At 46.5% G+C, this 19,545-nt stretch overlaps 1 pseudogene; it reads left to right on the plus strand.

Moving 5' to 3' along the window:
• The window catches only part of LOC130021991 (zinc finger protein 91-like), a 215,344-nt pseudogene that overhangs the window by 161,056 nt on the left and 34,743 nt on the right, over positions 1–19,545 (plus strand).

Here is a 19,545-nt window from a genome sequence, read left to right on the forward strand (position 1 = left end):
GATGATTGAACCTGGGTCAGCTGCGTACAAGGCAAACACCCTATCCACTGCTTTCGCTCCAGCCAACAAGCCTTACACATTTACCTGCATTTTCCTAGTTGTTCTCTGCGCAGCTGCATCTGGTGTCTGGCCCTTTAAGGCTGCTTGCAGAAGCGGAAGTGATGTCACAGCAGGGCATTTACATGTTTGTGTGCAAAACTCTGGATCAGGCGTCCATTTGTTGCGCAGGTGAGGGGTGAAGTGGCTGTCCCTGGTGGAAGGGGTCTGTGAAGGCCTGTTTCATGGCAGGACACTAGCGGCCTCCCGTGAGCGCCCCGCCCTGCGCCTCATGGGCTCTGCACTGAGGGGCGGGGCCAAGAAAGCTCTAAGGACACTTTCAAGCTCCTTTTTCAGTGGATATCTGGTGGTTCCTGAGGCGTGGCAGGGTTTGGTGGGGGATGCGGAGCTTTGGTGAGTGCAGTGGGGGCTGTGCCGGGGTGCAGGGGTCGCGGGTGTGAGTGCGTGGTTCTGGGGATCCCCTGCAGCTCCGCCGTGGGGCGGTGGCGGGTGGGTACAGGGCCGAGCGTGGGGCCTGCAGAGCGTCCGGGCTGGGCCGTCCTGACCCTCCCAGCACAGGAGTGCGCTGGGCCCTGTCCAAGACACTGGCCACAACCTCTCTGCTGTAGGACCTGCAGATTCACTTACAGGACCTGAGAGATAGCACAGCGGTCAGGGCGTTTTCTTTGCATCTGGCCCACCCAAGATCGATCTCCAACCTCCACCAGGACGGGTGCCTGAGCGCAGAGTCAGAAGTTTCTCATCCATATCGCAGGTGGTGCCTCCAAAACTATAAAAGGACTGTTCATTTTTGAGGGGCAGGGGGGCAGCTCCCTAATGGCAAAGGACACTGTAGCCCTCGGTCCCTATTCATTAGTAGCCTTGATTTCCAGACCATCCCTTGGGCGTGGTTCTTGGGGTGGTTGCGGTTTGCAAATGAAAATTTACCTTGGGGCTATTTTTGGTTGTATTTTGGGTATATATGTGGAATCTCAGGGCTTGCTTCAGCAGCAGCGCTCTGGAATTCTTTTTTTTTTTTAAGTTCTTTATGGGTCATGTGAGATGCCGAATATCGATCTGGGTCAGCATGGGAAGCGCCCCTCCGAGCTTACTATCTGTGATTCCACATTGTTGTTTTTTTCCAATGTAGAATTTCTGTATCCTAAAATCAACTTGAATATTGCACCCGGACTCTTCCTCTCTCCCTGATCAGGCAAAACTCGGCTATTACACTGAGTACTGAGAGTTGCATTCAAATAATGTCTGGGCATGTGCTGTGTGCCTTTGGTGGCTATAATTGGTCTCCCCACCCTGGCCGGTGAAGGGTGACAGAGGATCGAAGAAGGAAACAGGGGCCAGGCTATTGGTGATCTGCTGGATATTAACCCAAAGTGTTTTAGGCTTCATCTCTGAATTGTCCCTTTCCCTCCTCCCAGAGAAGCTTATCATGTCCTTGCTAACATCCCTAATTCAAAGTTTATTTTTAACATTTCCTTTGTATTTTCCCTCCTGTTGTCTCAGTTCCCCAGGTCAGTCTTGATAACTTATAAACCATAACTTTCTGGTAATTCTCAACTTTGTATTTGTACTGCTTTGTAGTTGAAGTGCTGTGTATTTGTACCTGCTTTTATATTTCCCCTATAGATTATTTATGTTTTAACTATACAGAATGTTCTTTGGTTAAACAGAGTAAAACCATCAATGCTATGCTCCTAATATTTTGGAGTTGATTGACTCTGAAGTAATCTTCTCCAGGGCATAATTGCTTGGTAATCATTACTTGACTCTGGCTTCAGTTGCTGTAGTTCCTAACACCCCAATAAGGAGGTTCTGCCGTGGGACTTGGATGGACCCGGGGCAAGTGGCAAAACTACCCTGGCTTCGAAATGAATATTCTAGAAAGCACGTATGCATGGTCTTGATGCAAACTGTTACAACATTAGAGACAGAACCCCCATGGGGAAGGACAAGCTGAACTGGCCTGAAGAATTAGTCTGGGATTTACAGTAAAAGCCTTGCTTGCTCTCAGAGCCCAGAGAAGTAACTGTTAAAAGCCTTATTTGCTCTGGGGCTGGAGAGATAGCACAGCGGGTATGGTATTTGCCTTGCACGCGGCTGACCTGGGTTCGATTCCCAGCATCCCATATGGTCCCCTGAGCAACATCAGGAGTAACTCCTGAGTGCAGAGCCAGGATTACCCCCTTGTATCACCGTGTGTAACCCAAAAAAGCAAAAAAAAAGCCTTATTTGCTGTCAAAGCCCAGAGAACTAAGTGTTGGGATCTTTGTCTCTTACTGTGTTTATCCAAACAACTACAAGTGTTGATAACTTTTACAACTAGAGGAAAAGATAAGAGACAGAGTGTCTCCTTGGGTGAATCTCCCCATGAGAATTTCCTCTGCCAAATATTTGTCTGTGTAAATGATCAGTCATTCCTATGTCCTTACCTCATGCCCTCTCAGATGTTCTCTAAGTATGGTAGCTGTTCTGCAATAAACAGGTAACTTTTACCATCAGGCTGTGATTTTCTGTCTTCCTTTCACTCTGTCTCTGTTGGGAAGGGTTCGGGAGTTGTGGAGGCAGCACTGGGCCACCAACACCTCACCGCACCCCCACATTTTACGTTGTGGACTCACAGTGATGAGTTGCTCTTTATTCCGTTCTCCTGCGTACATATACCAGTCTCCCACTGCTCCTCATTTCCTCTCCTCACCTGTCTTCCACAGCCTTTATTCTCCAGCCCATCCCACAGAGTCAGGAGTAGCAAATACACAGAGATGTGGTTGTACAATCAAAGGATGTAAAGCCCTTCCCTCAGGGGAAACTTCTAGGCCAAAAATCTAACTCAAAGGAGAGATCAGCTCAAGGGCAGGATTTTCTCTAAGGACATTTTTTTCTTTGCTTAGTTAATATTCATTGAAACAGTCATCTTAAATTTACACTTACTCTTTCTGTTCATTTTGAATGGACACAGTAAGAGATCTATAAAGTTTATAGGGTGTCTCTATTGGGGATATTTCCTATAGATCCCAGACTGAACTCCCCAGGACAGGTTAGTCTTTTCTAACCACAGCAGGATTCTTATCCAGTTGCTTATGTTTGGGTCATAATGGAATTTGTTATGGTGCTTAACTGTCCCTTTTCGATGCCAGGGTAGCTCACAGCTCTCCTGGGTCCATTCAGTCTCTTGCTTTTGGGGTGCTAAGAACAAAGGGCAGCTGAGGCTTAAGTCTCATAAACATGACAATGCCCAAGAGTATATAGTATCTGCAGTCAATTAACTCTGAAGTTACAAAAGCATAATATTGCCTTCCTTTGTCTATACAAAGCTGAGGGCTGGGGGCATGGCTCTGCTACAAGTAGCTTAGGCTTACTGAGTAACACCCATCCCAATCCTCCCAGCACAATCTTCCAAACCTGGGACTGCACTGGTCCTTGTCCAGGAGCAAAAAAAGGATATTTGTCTAAAGTAAACTGCAGAGAATATAAAGGAAAGAGAAAGTCAACATTTCACTTCCAAATACAAAATACAGAGATCTCTGAAGAATCTGACTTTACAATTCAAAGGTTGTGGTTATGGGAAATGGGTGATTAACGTATAGGGGAAGCAGATCACAGGGAAGTTAAAGATACATACTAAGGAAATGGGAGTGATTGGGATGAGTGTTACTCAGTAAGCCTAAACTCCTTGTAGCAGAGGAGAAATGATGAACCAATGTTAAACCTAAATTGTTTAGAACTAGAATCCAACCAGGGTAAAGGGTTTTGTTTTTTTAAGCAAGAAAGTTTTGGTTTTCCAGGAGTAAGGACATTTGCTCAGGAATCCCACTGGGTGTGCTAGGAGCACGTTTACTTAGGGCCAGAGCCATAGTACAGTGAATAAGGACTTAAGCATTCAAGCAATCGACCCAGGTTCTATGCTGTGCATCCCATATGGTCTGTACCAGAGTGATTCCTGCTTGTAGAGCTACGAGTAAGCCCTGAATCTGCCGGTTGTGGCCCTGAAACAAAAATCACACAAAGTCACACTTATATTTACACATATATATGCACAAACAATGGTGAAAGAACAATAGGGATTCAGGAGAAACTGTGAGTTTCTGTAGCAGGGATAGATCAAAAATAGGGGATTTTTTTCTTTTTTTGGGTCACACCTGGCGATGCACAGGGATTACTCCTGGCTTTGCACTCAGGAGTTACTCCTGGCAATGCACAGGGGACAATATGGGGTGCTGGGAATCGAACCCGGGTTGGCCGCGTGCAAGGCAAATGCCCTACCCGCTGTACTATCTCTCCAGCCCCAAGAATAGGGGATTTTTAAGGACCAGAAATTTGACTCTTTTAATGTTTCACTCTCAAATTTGTCTTTGTACATCATTTTCCCCCCTTCGGTAGAATTTGCCTTTTTTCTTGTTATAATTTTCAACACAGCCTACAGTGCTCAGTGTTTACTCTTGTCTCTGAGCTCAGGGATCATTTGACAAGAGTCAGGGTAACATTCTGTGTTTAGATATCATTGTTTTGATGTTAGGTGACAATGCAGAATCAGGGGACTTCTCCTTACCCCCAAGCCCCCAGTGTGTGAGGGACCAGTCCAGCATTTGCCTCTCCACTCCTTAATTCGAGTCCACAGATTCACCTGGGTGGCAAAAAGGTTCTCAGTGCCTAGACTCTGGCTCTTTAAGGTACCTAATGGAAACGGAAGTGAGGTCATAAGTGACGTCATAAATGTCATGGTTCATTTTCCATCCCTGACTCAGACACTGGGGATATTGCTCACTTGGCAAAGGGCAAGTAAATTTGCACCCCATCCTGGAAGGGGGACTCTGAAGAAGGATATAGTTGCAGGACTCAAGCAACCTCCTGTGAGCACCCTGCGCCTTCCCGTTTCCTCACTCTGAGCCGAGGGGCCGAGCCAACTTGGGGGCAATTTTGCGCTGGTTTTTCACATGTTCGCCAACATCCAGGTGGATCGTGAGGTGTGATGGACGTTTTAGGGGGACACAGAGCTTTGGGGGTGAAGTGGGGGCTGTCTCAAGGTTCAGGGGTGACAGTTGTGAGTTCGTGATTCTGGCATGCCTCTTTCGCCACGATCGTCTCCAGCCTCGCGATGGGGCAACAGTGGTGAATGCGAGAATCATCCGAGGGCTTGGCTATTCCAACCATCCCAGCAGTCCCATGCTTGAACCATCAGTCCTAAGCTTGCTTCTGTAGAATCTCCAGATTTGAGGGGCAGAGCTTCAGCCCCTCCACCTAATGGCAGGAGACCTGTTGCTGGTCATTTTCATTGTCTGCCGTGAGAGCTGCCATCATGCGGGGTATGTGAGGGGGAAGGAGGCCTGCAGGTGGCTGAGGTTTGCCAAAGAAAATGTATTTGGGGGGTCTATTTTTGGTTCTTTATATTTTAGGGGGGAGAGGGGGCACATACCTGGAGATGCTCATGACTTACTCGAGTCTCTAAGCTCAGGTATTGTCCCTGGCGCTGCTAGGGGCCATATGGGATGCAGAGGATTGATCGGTTCATCTAGTCAAGCACCCAGTTCACATTATTGCCATCTAACCACAATACTTGTGTATCTTTTTTAGGTTCATGAATTTCAGCTCCCTCACATCAAGCTGCAAAGCACCCCTGACTATCTCTCCCTTAGCAGACGACACCTGCCATTGTGGTAAATACTGAGGTCCCCGGGACAGAGTGCCCAGGTGCATGTCCTTGTCCACCCTGTAAGCGAGTGTTGAAGGTTTGTCCACTCTAAGTCACATCGTGGAGCCACATTCCAGGCTACGGTTCCCAGGGAGCAGCACTGCTGCCAGCCTGCAGGGAGCGCTAGTATTTGGGAGCTCTTGGCCTGAGAGTCGGCCCCTGGCACGGCCTATAGAGACTTTCCTGTGGGAGCCAGAGAAGTATCCGGGGATCAGAGAAGGCTTTCTTTTCCTCGCCTGTAGCATGGGCCTAGGCTCCTCTCCTGAAGTGCAGCACTGATGCCAACAAAATTTGCATCCCTAGCGGAGACCGGAGCTTCTGCCATTGTCTCCCAGAGTCGGAATTGTGAGGCTGTGCCTGAGGGTGTGTCTGGTCTGATCTCAGAAGTGGGAGAAGGTGCTCCTCTCTGGCGCTCACTGTTCTGACTTCTCCAGGTCTTTGCACGGAGCCTCCTGCTGATCCTCAGAACAATAGTGACAGTAGAAGATGGTGACGCGGCGTCTGATAAATCGTTCCCAGGTACTAGTAGATGGATAGAATGACATGAGGTAGAACCAGGAGTGCTCAGGCTTCCTGGGTCATCTATTTGGGTTTATTTTGGATAGATTCCAAGATGAGACTTCCGATTGGACGGTCCCATTCTGCTGTTTGAAGCTGCTTTTTGTGTATGTTCATTTTGTTTTATTTGACTTTGGGGCCGACCCAGTGGTGCATGAGGAGTACTCAAAGCTCAGTGCTCAGTGCTCATTCCTGACAGGTCTAGGTGACCAAAGGGATGCTGGAGGTCCTAAGGTTTCATCTTGGGTTTTCTGTTTTATTAGGGGTGGCAGAGCAAGGATTCTCGCAATCATTCCTTGTGCTGCACTCTGGCATTGCCCCTGGCAGTGCTTGTGGGACCATATGGGATGTTGGGGATCACCAGTCCTACATGTTGTCCCCAGAACAGCTGTCCTGTTACACCAACCTGCTACTTCGGCTTCTTTTGCATTGTTTTTGTCATCAGCTGTCCTCTTGACTCTGTGCTCTGGATTCACAACTGACTGGCCTCAGAGCACCCTGGGGTGTGCTGGCCCCGTTTGCTCCCTGGCAACTACAGTGACTTGGGCCCCCAGACTTGCTTTTCTCCTGTTTTGTCCTTCCTACTCTGGAGTGACTACCCGCTCGATCATACAGTCTTATGTTCACATAATCTTGTGTGTGGATTTCTGGGCATGCGGTGATCCCAAGGAGAAAGAGCCAAGGATCTCTGAGGCCAGTAGAGATGTTGGGGTCCAGAAACTTCTACCTTCTTTGAGCAGGATTTTGATCAGTCCTGAGCAGTAAGTTCCTACAGGCACACATGCCATGCACAGCTCTGAGTAGTTGTCTATATGGACTGTCGAGTTCTCAATCCTAGTGGTCATGTGCTGTGGGGGTATATCGGTGAGCGTGCAGTGGGTTTTGCTACACCCAGGATAGCCTTTTGGATCATAAAAGTCTCTGTTCAGGTGATCCTCTCTACAGTGCTCACTGGAACAGTGGTGCTCGAATTGGCCAGGGGGTTACCAGGAAAGGCAGATACATCCAAGAACCTTCTGTATGACTTCCTCCCACTTTAGCAGATCCAGTTGCCTTATGTGATTTTTGGGGCCCGTCAGTCATGCGTGTGCATGGAGGCTGGTTCATTCGGAGTGGAGAGGCCCAGCGACAATATAGGACCCTGGGACCTGGCATCAGAGTAGCGGGAATGAGGCTAAGATAGACTCTGACTCCCACCCTCTCTGTGTGCTGACTCAGGACGCAGTGACCTTCCATGATGTGGCTGTGAACTTCACCCCAGAGGAATGGTCATGCCTGGAGGCCTCTCAGCGGAAGCTGTACAGGGACGTGATGCTGGAGACCTACCAGAATCTGCAGGCTGTCGGTGAGAGCAGTGCACAGCCAACCGTGTCTGAACAGACCCGCGTGGGCTCCCTGAGGTTGGGCGGCAGCTGTGTGTCCAATAGTAGCTCTGTGACGGGCTGGGATGTTGGACAGCCGTGCAGTAGCTCTTCCCTCCCTCTTTTTTTTAGTCTTCACCTGTGGATACTTAGGCCTTACTCTCAGCTTTATCCTCAGTAATTTCTCGTGTGGGGTAGCCGGATCCTATGGTGTGATTCATATCAACCCGTTTCGACTGTGTCCATGGGAAGATCCCTATCTGCCCAGTTATTGCTCAGTTCCCTTTAAATAGTTCTATCCATTGGTACATCAATTTACTTTGTGTACTACACGAACTTTTGTGTGTTTAATTGGTTTTGCTGTTGCCTTTGTTTGGGGGGAAGGGCACAGTCCACAGTTCTCCTGGCGCTGTGCTAAAGGATGACTCCTAAGAGTGCTCAGGGGCCATGGGGTACCGTGGGCTGAAACCTCTTGGCAACTTAAAATGTTGGTACCTCACCCCCAGTACATTTGCACCAGTCACTCAAGTCAGATGTTTTTTGCATTTTCTTTTTTCCTTAGGGATTAGGGATTATTCCTGCCTGTGTATTCAGGATACATACCAGGCCTTGCTCCAAAACCATATGGGCTGCCTGGGTTCAAACCCACATGTGTGTCCAGCGCTTCTGTCCTATGTGCTGTACTATCTCTTTTCCACCACAGGGAATTTGATATCTCGTCTCTCAACTCATTAGAAACTGCCATATTTCAGTTTTTGGATTTACTTCTAATGGTTCTTGTGAGACTTCAGCAGGACTTAGGGTTTGCTCCTGGACTCTGCACTCAGGGATCACTCCTGGCTGGCATGAGGGACCCTAGGTGATATCGGGTTTCGCAACTGGATTGTCCATGAGAAACTCCTGCTCTGCTATCTTTCTGGATACATTTTTCAGCTTAAAAAAATAAGGGTCTCTTGCCACCCTTGGCCATATCCAGATTTATTATGCACTTAGTTTTACTGAAATCTGTGATGAGGTCATGAGGGGCTCAGGAAACTCCATGTGCTGCTGGGCCTAGAAAGACAGTTCAGGGAGGAAAGTGATTTTCATGCAAGCAGCGATGTGTGTTAAATCCCCAGCATCCCATGTCATCCCCGAGCACTAGCCGCAGTGATTTCTGAATACAGAGTCAGGAGTCAACCCTGAGCATTGCCAGGTGAGACCCCAAGCAAGGCAAAAATCAACAGCATACTGTGCTGATCAACCCCCTGTCAGCCATACACAAGGTCAGGTCTAGAGTATTTGTGGTATTTTCTTGGGTCTTACCTCTCGAATAACTAGAAATATGTGGCATTTTGGAAATGGACATTCTGTTCATGCTTTTCAGATATATGCCCACTTGTATCAGGAAAACATGGGAATTTTCCTGTCACCTTTTCCCTGTGACTTATCCATGCCTCTGTGTCTGTTGGGGCAGGGCACTCTGGGATGAAGCCTGCGGTGATCTCCTGGCTGGAAGGAGGAGCCCTGAGGTCGGGGAGGAGAGGCGTGTGTGCGGGTGAGTGTTTGATGACCCTTCCTGGCTCAGGCCCTGTGCAGTGTATGGGTGCGCTGAGCATGTAGGAAACACGCTGCTGAGACCGGGGCCTTGGTCTCCTGGATCCTTGGGTCTGTGCCGAACTCATGCTGCTCTTCATTTCTCTGGACTGTCAGTCACTGAATGATCCTGTAATTTGCTTCCATGGCTTTCGAATAAGTTAGACCATAACAGAGCTAGTTTGGATCTGAACGATATTACAGCAGGGAGTGCCTTGCAGTGCCTGAAGGTGACCTGTTCAATAGTTTGTTCAATAACCTGGTTCCCCAAACATTACCAGGTCTACTCAAAAAACAAAAACAAAACCTAGTGTAGAATTGCCAAGATCCTCAGTTTTCCACTACCCAAATCTTTTCTTTAGTGTGGGACTCTTTGGACTTTTAGAACCACAGAGATGTACTCTTAACTACATGGCATCATTATGCTACATTTTTTGACAAGTGCTTGAATTGCATGTTTTGTTCAGTTTCAGAACGGAAACCACAACTTCAGGATTTGGCATTACAGCACTTTGATTTGGGAATGGGATCAGCAAGTACGAGTGAGTTGGTAAGATTCGCTAAATCAGAATAAATATTATTATGCCAGCAGGAGTGGACCAAGTATGTGATTGTTAAGGTGGAAGGCTGGGAATGGCAGGGAGGAATTCCAAAGCCTGATGCTTGGAGTAGAGCACCCTTAGCTTCACTACGTACTGAAATAAACCATGTATAAAAATACTGTGAGTTTTGATTTGCTTGACAGTGGTAGTCGTTTTGAAAGCTAACTGGTGCGCACTAGAGAGGGTGCAGTGAGAAATATACTTTCTTTGCACATGGATGGATGGTCCTTACCCAGCACAACTTATAGACAGCATAGACCCACAGAACTGATCCTAGACACTGCATGGTGTGCCGCTCCACCCATCCAACCCCCAATAAATAGAAACTACAAAACAGAAAGAACAAAAAACTTCATTGATTCTGAAAGCCATCACTTGTGGTGAGAGCTTTGCAGTGGCCACGTGGTCTGTCTCAGCTGCGTGGTGATGCAACATTGACTTCACCCCTGCATCACAGGTTCCACACGGAACTTTAACCAAACCCACATGTGGATCTATTTCATTTTCTCTTGAAATAGACGCTTCCGTTTTCTATAGAAGGAATTATTTCCAGTTGTATTCCTTCATTAATTTAAAGGGGAGAAAGGCACAGAATTTATTGACTTTGCATCCGTCAATTTTGTGTGTCCAACTTATAGTAACATGAAATTATTCTATTGTATGACAATTTATATGTCGGTAATTGCATTTGTGTGGTGAATATGTGTGAAACCACAGCTGAAGGGCTCAGTTTTTTGTCAGGAAGACTCAGTGAATAAGTCAATAATTAGAATCCTCTGTTGTTCTACAGGAAACGTGCAACCCCGAGTGGAATGTCTCTGATCCTACACTGTGTGACAATGTCTCTAGTGAGAAATCCTACCCTCAGCCCCATGAGGACGCCGAGACAGGCGGGATGTCTTCTGAGGGTGAGCAGAATGGCGAGAGCTACCTCACTCTGAAGAAGCCCTCTCCTGTAAAATGTTCCTTGGAGTGCGTTATTCTCAGTTCACAGGCAAAAAATTCCCCAATGGGGCACCTGCTAGGGAGAGGAGCACTGTTTATAGTGAGTCCCTCACAGCAACATACCCTCAACCACAGTCACCGTGAGCAGAACCCATCTACATGTAAGGAATGTGGCGGAGCCTCCCCATGTTCTCAGTACTGTGGTGTTCCCTTAGAAAACCACAGTGGACAGAATCCCCAGAAAAGTCAGCCCCGAGAACAAAGTGTGAGTCAAGGGTTACCCCATCATGACCATATGAATATACATGCAAGAGTGAAACCTTATACATGTGAAGAATGTGGAAAGACCTTCAATAGATCAGCGCATCTTATTTTGCATAGGAGAATTCATACAGGAGAGAAACCATATAAATGTCAGACTTGTGGGAAGGCCTTTATTCAGACCTCAGATCTTAATAGACACATGAAAACTCATAGTGGAGAGAAGCCTTATATATGTCAGGAGTGTGGCAAGGCCTTCACTCAGTCATCAAGCCTCAGTAGACATGCAATTATTCACACTGGAGAGAAATCTTATAGATGTAAAGAATGTGGAATGGCCTTTTTTTGGGCCGCAAGACTTACTTTACATAGGAGAAGTCACACTGGAGAGAAACCGTATATATGTAAGGAATGTGGGAAGACCTTTGCTGTAGCCTCAAGTCTTAGTGTACATAGGAGAATTCACACTAAAGAGAAACCGCATATATGTAAGGAATGTGGAAAGGCCTTTGCTGAATCCTCAACACTTAGTATACATAGCAGAATTCACACTGGAGAGAAACCGTGTATATGTAAGGAATGTGGAAAGGCCTTTGCTAGCGCCTCAGGACTTAGTGTACATAGGAAAATTCACACTGGAGTGAAACCATATATATGTAAGGAATGTGGAAAGGCATTTGCTAGAGCCTCAGGACTTAGTGTACATAGGAAAATTCACACTGGAGAGAAACCATATATATGTAAGGAATGTGGGAAGGCCTTTGCTGAATCCTCAACACTTAGAATACATAGCAGAATTCACACTGGAGAGAAACCGTTTATATGTAAGGAATGTGGAAAGGCCTTTGCTAGAGCCTCAGGACTTAGTGTACATATTAAAATTCACACTGGAGTGAAACCATATATATGTAAGGAATGTGGAAAGGCATTTGCTAGAGCCTCAGGACTTAGTTTACATAGGAAAATTCACACTGGAGAGAAACCGTATATATGTAAGGAATGTGGGAAGGCTTTTGCTGTAGCGTCAACTCTTGGTGAACATAGGAAAATTCACACTGGGGAGAAACCATATATATGTAAGGAATGTGGAAAGGTCTTTGCTTGGGCCTCAACATTTAGAGATCATAGGAAAATTCACACTGGAGAGAAACCGTATATATGTAAGGAATGTGGAAAGGCCTTTGTTAGAGCCTCAAAACTTACTGTACGTAGGAAAATTCACAATGGAGAGAAACTTTATATGTAAGGAATGCGGAAAGGCCTCTGTATGTCCTCAATACTTAATGTACATAGGAGAATACGCACAGGAGAGAAACCATATACATGTAAGAAATGTGGAAAGGCCTTTGGAGAAGCCTCAGATTTAGTGTACAAAGTAGCATTCACCCCAGAGAAAAAACTTATATATGCGAGAAATGTGGGAAGGCCTTCTGCCATTCAGAATCCTTGCTAAGCACGGGAAAATTCACAGTGGAGGTAAACCTTATCAGTGTCCGACTTGTGGGAAGACCTTCATTTGGTGCTATTCTCTTACTCATTATGTGAGAATTCATACTGGAGACAAACTGCATATATGTCAGTAATGTGGGAAGGGCTTCATGTGCCCCTCACACCATAATAAATATATATAAATTCATACCGGATGATTTGATCCCTTAATAACAATCTCTAAGGACAGAACAGGACAAGTCAGTCAAGCAAGTTTCCATTGGACACAATGGTCAAGGGTGTTAAAAAAAGTGCAGTTAAGAGGGAAGTAAGCCTGCATGCTTGGGACAGGCTTCTCATGTCAGTGAAAGGTACCTGCTGATTTTCACCCGGGCTGCACCTATGCCAGTATTCTAGTGCTTGGAATTGCTTGTGTGTTAACTTGTAAATAATGGGTCCTGGTGATGAAAGTAAGGAGGAAGGTGACTGAATGAACAGGTACAGAAACACCCCCCTGCTCAGAGCTGACACAGCTCACTACTCTGTTATTGTTTGCTATGCTTCTGGCTTGGCCCAGAGGGGCTGTTTGGTGGTAATTATGACAGAAATCAACCAAGATGCAGCACTGAATTTTTTGAAAATGGGAAAACAGGTAAACCTTCATTCTTCAGTCTTTCCTGTGTTAGAACTTGGAATGCTTGAGCACCCTGAAAATCCCAGTTTGGGAACTTGAGCGGCAGGTCACGCCAGCTTGTAGGGCACTTTCATGCTTTTTTTTACTTGTTCTGGATATCCAGGCTTTAGGGGATGTGCAGCTTTTGAGGGGTGCATTGGGGGCTGTTCTGTGGCTCAAGTATCATGGGTTATCCTGAGGCCCCCTGCAGCTACGATCGCAATCTCGTCCAAGATGGCACTGGAGGGTGGGCACATGGACTTCAGGCCTTAGTGTGAGGAGCCTGCAGAGAGTCAGGGTCTTGGCCATCTCATTCCTCCCTACTCGAGACTGCGCAGGACCCTGTTTGGAGCCTTTGGACTGGACATACCGCTTATCGAACCTCCAGATGTGTTTATGGGCAGCCGCCAAAGGAAAGGGACACTTGCTATCGGTCATTTTCATTGCCTTCCGTCCTGGATTTGGGACTTTGGGTCGTGTTTGGACAAGTGAGAGATATTTGCCTCTGAAAATTTACTCTTTGGATTATTATTTTTTTTTTGCTTTTTGGGTCACACCCAGCGTTTCACATGGGTTTCTCCTGGCTTATGCACTCAGGAATTACTCTTGATAAAGCTCAGGGGACCATATTGTTGTGGGATTTGAAACCGGGTTGGTCATGGGCAAGTCAAACGTCCTAACCGCTCTGCTATCACATCAGCCCCACTTTGGATTAATTTTACTAGCTTTTTTTTTTAATTCAGGGGAGTTGGAAGGGATTCTTTGATGCTCAAGGTTTACTTCTGGTTCTGCAGCTCAGGAATTATTCTTCACTGCTGCTGGGTTCCTATGGAATGGGGAGTTTTGACCTGGATCAGCACAGTAAGCATCCTACTCGCTTTACAGTGAGTCCAACCCCACTATTGGTGTTTTTTTCCCCCCATATATAGAATTTCTACTTCCCGGGTGTATGGTACCACCAGCAGGTCAATCTGTGCCTGTAAGGCGAGTGCATCAGCAGAATGATGGCACCATCAGACTTCCAGATACTCCGAAATAGATGCTGTGCCTTTGGCCAGACAACAAAACTTTGGGCAAAGTCTTCCAAGAAAGTAAATGGCCAAAACTTAGCTATGTGCAAGACACACCAACAAACCATTTCCGGCACAGCTATGTAATTGGAGGCAAGATCTCTCTGGTTCCTGATCAAACTGCTTAAAGGCTATGATCCCAGGGACTCAGAGACAAATCTCGGAACCCAGCGGCTTTTTGCAGAGATGCACCCGGTTCCTGCAATGAGCTACCAGTGACAGACCACCACAAGGGGGAAAGGGTGTGTCTCTCCGCCTGATCCCACTTGGTGGCTCGGTGGCCACCATCTTCCAGAGGCCATTGGACAGGTTTGGGCCTGCAGTGACAAGACATGCGGGGCCTCATGGGATTGGGGTGGACTCTGCCCTTTCTTCCCCACCTCAATGAGACCCCGAGTTGCTGCCCATGTACGGACTCTCTGGCTCTTGATCACTCGGCCATGATCCCAAACTCTAAGTAACAAATCTTCAGAACCCAGCGGCTTTCAGCAGAAATGTGTCTGGTCCCCACAGTAGGTTACCAAAGCTGGGTATTTCAGGTGGCAATAGGTTTCGCGCCTGGCGGCTCAGTGGACACCATCTCTAATGGCATCTGGACAGTTCGGATTGGGACTGCTGTGAGAAGACATGCAGGGCCTAACTGGATGGTGGTGGAGCCGGCCCTTTTCTCCCCACCCCAACGAAACTCCGAGTTGTTTGGCACCTATGATTGACCTCTGTGGCTCGTGATCAAGGTGCATAATGGCCATGATCCCAGATATTCAGAGACAAATCTCGAAACCCAGTGCCTTTTAGCAGAAATGCGTCTGGACCCTGCAATAGGTTACTGTCCCCGGTCCACCCCAGGGGAAATTGGTGCTCTCCCCCCAACTGCTCCCACTTGGCGGCTCGGTGGCTTCCATCCTCCAAAGGCCTTTGGAAAGTCAGGTTTGGGCCCTCACTCAGGAAGATACGTGGGGCCTCTCAGGATGGGGTGGAGCCAGCCAGTTCCTCCCCTCCCCAAAAAGAGCCTATGTCATTCCCACGAACCGCTTCTCTGGCTCATGGTAAAGCTGTTTAATGGCCATAATCCCAGAGACTCTGGAACAAATCTCGGAACCCAGCAGGTTTTGGTAGAAATCCCTCCAGATTTAGTTGTTAAAATTTCAGAATTCCAAAATCATATGTTATTTTCAACCAGCAATCAAAAAAGAATTGTCGATTGTTGCATTTTCGCCAGATCTGAGTGCTGGGGTAAAATCCCAAATAATAATGGTGGTCTCATGTCAAAATATTGAATGTAATCAAAGTAGAGAGAAGAATGTGGAAATTATCTGCCCCACAGTTAGTGGGGGGCTGTAGAATGGCGGTATACTTGGGTTTTAGTGGTGGGAAATGGGCACGGTGAAGGGACGGGTGTTTCATTGTATGACCGAGAATTAAACCTGAAAGCTTTGTAAGTGCTCTCCCATTTTTTCCCGTTTTCTCCCATTTATTTAGAAATGGCCAGAGCAATAGTAGGACAAGTAGGATGCTTTCCTTACATGTGGCTAACCCAGGACTCCTCCAGTCCACAACATTTTTGAGTTGCTCATTGGACATTGAGTATCCCCTTCTCATCGCTAGACCATGTTATGTGGAGGTGTGGCATGGGGTAGGGGTGTCTTCTCCCCGGAGCTGTTCATTACGGATAGATCCTATGCTTTGCTTTCTTGACGTTGTTGTCATACTTCCTTATCTGTCAGGTATGTCGAGTAGTCCATGTGTTTCAAGGCCCTTGTGTCCCCGGCTGTATAACTAGCCTGGCTGTACACCTAAAGGGTCGAGTGCCCTTTCTGGACTCCGCTCAGTCAATATGACACCATGCATATCTTTGCCTTTGAGTCATTGCCATGGTTTTTTGTATATGGGAAGAAATTTAGTTTTCTTTTGTTTTGGGGCCTGGGAATGCTCAGCAGTTATTCCTGGTGGTTCTCGTAAGTTGCTTTTGACAGTATTCAAGGATCAAACCCTGTCAGCCTCATGCAAGGCAAATGCCTACCTGCTGTACGCTTGTACGCACCAAAAATTGTTTTATTGTGTGTATGTTAAATTGTGACTGTGAGCCCATAGTGAAGTTAATTAGGATGAGAACAGCAGTGCATCACGGTGGGTGCTCGCCTTACAGATGCCGCCTACCTTCGATGTCCAGCATCCCCTATGGTATCCCAAGCATCACTGGGTCTGATTAAAAACAATACCCAAAAGGCTTTTTTGGGGATTGCCAAGCTCCTCCTAGCAACACTTCCCGCAGAATTTCCCTTTCTGTAGACTTGCTTGGACTGTGAGAAATATGGAGATGTCCTCCACCTGCTTGGTCATTCGACTGCATTCCATTCAACATTGGACTAATTCTCATTGTGCATTTTGTTTGATTTCAGATCTCAAATCACAGTTTTAGAATGTGGCATTACTGCAATTTCTTTAGGAACAGGGGTATTGCATACAAGTGTACTGTAAGATTCTCTTGTTGAAACTAACTATTATGCCATTGGAGTGCTCAGTGGATCGAGCATGTGACATGAAAGGTGGGATACGGCTCCATCCCCACAACCACATCTATGGTCTCAGCATTACAGGAAAAATATCGGAGCCTAATACTGGGACTAGAGGGTCCTTAATCTCAGTGGGTGCTGAAATATGGAAATTTATTTTATTGTATTGTTTTTTTTAAATTTTCATTAAAGTGCCAGTATTTTCAAAGTTATTGATAGTTGTATTTAGGCGTACAATAATTGAACACCAATTCCTGCATCAGCTTTCCTCCACTCGTGTTCCCATATTCCCTCCCCACCCCAGTCCCCACTCTACCCCCGCCTGTAATCTGGACAAGCACATGACTAGGTTTCAGTGGTTACAGCTTAGATCTCTTGTTTTCAGTTCTGTTGCATCTGTGTTTTGGGTAAATGGCTACACCCCTCACTCATGTCACTGGCATGAATGAATCCCTGATCCCTGTAAACTTCTTGTTCTCTTTCACCCCAAATTTCTTTCCTTCTTTGTCTGGCTTCTCTCTAAACACTGGAATCAGGAATGATTTAAGCAGCCCCTTTACAGTACATTTCCATATCCAGTGTTCGGTATTCCACAGATGACTGAACATCATCCTCTTTTTGTTTCTTTTTCTGGCTAACTTCACTCAAGACGGTATCTTCCAGTTCCAACAGTGTTGCTGCATAAAACCAGTAATTCTAAAACCTAAAAAATATATCACATGATCACTTGATCTCCTTTTATTCATCGATTTATTCGAGTGGGTGCCAGTAACGTCTCCATGCATGCCTGTTGCGTGCTAGTGTAGCCCAATGGCATCTGTTCATTCTAGGAACACGCAGAGCCTCAAACCAATCATTCAGGGTCTTGACAAAGAAGTATGAGCATCTTATAGGTGGGCGTCCTTGCAATCTTTTGACGTCCCGTGGAATCCAGTCAGTAATGGGTCTAGGCCAGTGTTGTCTGTAAACCTCATTACGTGTCCAGCCCATCTGATTTTTGATGCCTTGGCAGATGAGACAGCGTCCCTGATTCTTGACCGTTGACGGAGATCAGAACTCCTGATTCTATCTCTCATTTGAGTGATGCGTGATATTCCAAGCATAGCTCTTTTGATTCCTCTTTGAAAGACCTGAGTAGCGTTCTCCTCCGGTTTTTGTAGGGTCCAGGTCTCTAAGACATATATTAATGCAGGAAGAAGAGTGGAATCGAAGTGATGTGCTCGTAGCTGGAGGTTCTTTGTCGTCTTACTTATTTCTTCAATGCTCTTGAAGGCATTCCAAGCCGCTCTCTTCTTCCTGCATAACTCAGGTGCCAGGTCACTCATCATGGTTTTTCTCGAAGTAGGTATATATAACTGTTGCATTTGGAGATGGTGGTGCATTGAGAGCAAATGGAGCATCAGGAACGAGGCTGTTTCTCATAACCATTGTCTTCGTAAGATTCAGCTGTAGTCCTACCTTTCCACACTCACGGTCGAAGTAGGTCAGCATTTGTGCCGCTTGGCTGATTTTTGGTGTTATTAGAACGATGTCATCAGGAAAGCAGAGGTGGTTTAGTTGCCAACCATCTATCTTCACTTCCATTCCTTCCCGTTCCCGTCATCACATGATGTTCTCGATGGTGGCACTGAAGAGTTTTGGTGAAATGGTATCACCCTGCCAAACCCCTCTCTTGACATGTATAATTACTTCTTTGTAGAATGGTGAGATCCTGGTAGTGAATCCGCAATACAGCTCATGGAGGATCCTGATGTATTGAGTTTGTACACCCTGATTGGCTAGGGCTTCTATGACCGCTTCCATCTCAACAGAAAAAAAGGCCTTCTTTAAATCAATGAACTTTAGACAGAGTGGCATCTTGAACTCCTGAGAAACCTCAATGAGCTTAGTAATCGTGTGGATATTGTAGATGGCACTGAATCCTTTTGGGAACCCGGCTTGTTCACATGGTTGTTCTTCATCTAGTGTTCTGCTAATCCTATTCAAGATGACTCGAGTGAACAGTTTGCAGATGACAGACAATAGGCACTTTGGGCAATAGTTGCCAATGTCATAAATGTCTCCCTTCTTGTATAGTAGTACAGTCTTGCTGGTTTTCCATTGGGATGGAACCTTGCATTCAGACAGGTAGCGTGTGAAGATCCGAGGCAGTGTATTGATGAGTACTGATGGTAAGTTCTTCAGGTGCTCAGGTCTGATCTTGTCTGGACCAGCTGCTCTTTGTTTCTTTACCGAAGAGATGGCATGTTGAATTTTGGAGGGGAGAACAGGAAAAGGTAAAGGTAAAGGCCCTCCCGTTGATCATCGATTTGCTCGAGCGGGCCCAGTAACGTCTCCATTGGAGAATTTGCTGTTACTGTGTCTGGCATATCAAATACTCTCGGTAGCTTGCCGCGCTCTCCGAGAGGGGTGGAGGAATCGAACTCGGGTCGGCCATGTTCGCCGCGTGTTAGGCGAACGCCCTACCCGCTGTGCTATCGCTCCAGCCCTGAGGGGAGAACATTGGGAATAATATTGGGAATAATATGTCAATCGTGCAGAATGTGGTATGTGGGAAAGTGGACATGGCTATTAAAGAGATCTGAGTAGAAGTCATGAATAATCTTCTCCATTGCCCTTCTGGAAGATGTGATAGATCCATCAGTAGTGATGCGTGATATTCCAAGCATAGCTCTTTCAATTCCTCTTTGAAAGACCTGAGTAGCGTTCTCATCCTGTTTTTGTAGGGCCTAGGTCTCTAAGACATATGTCAATGCAGGAAGAAGAGTGGAATCTTCTTTCCATTGCCCTTCTGGAAAATGTGATAGATCCATCCGTCT

The sequence above is a fragment of the Sorex fumeus genome, unplaced genomic scaffold (assembly GCF_029834395.1).
Source record: "Sorex fumeus unplaced genomic scaffold, SorFum_2.1 ptg000019l, whole genome shotgun sequence".
In the NCBI taxonomy this organism is placed as follows: domain Eukaryota; kingdom Metazoa; phylum Chordata; class Mammalia; order Eulipotyphla; family Soricidae; genus Sorex; species Sorex fumeus.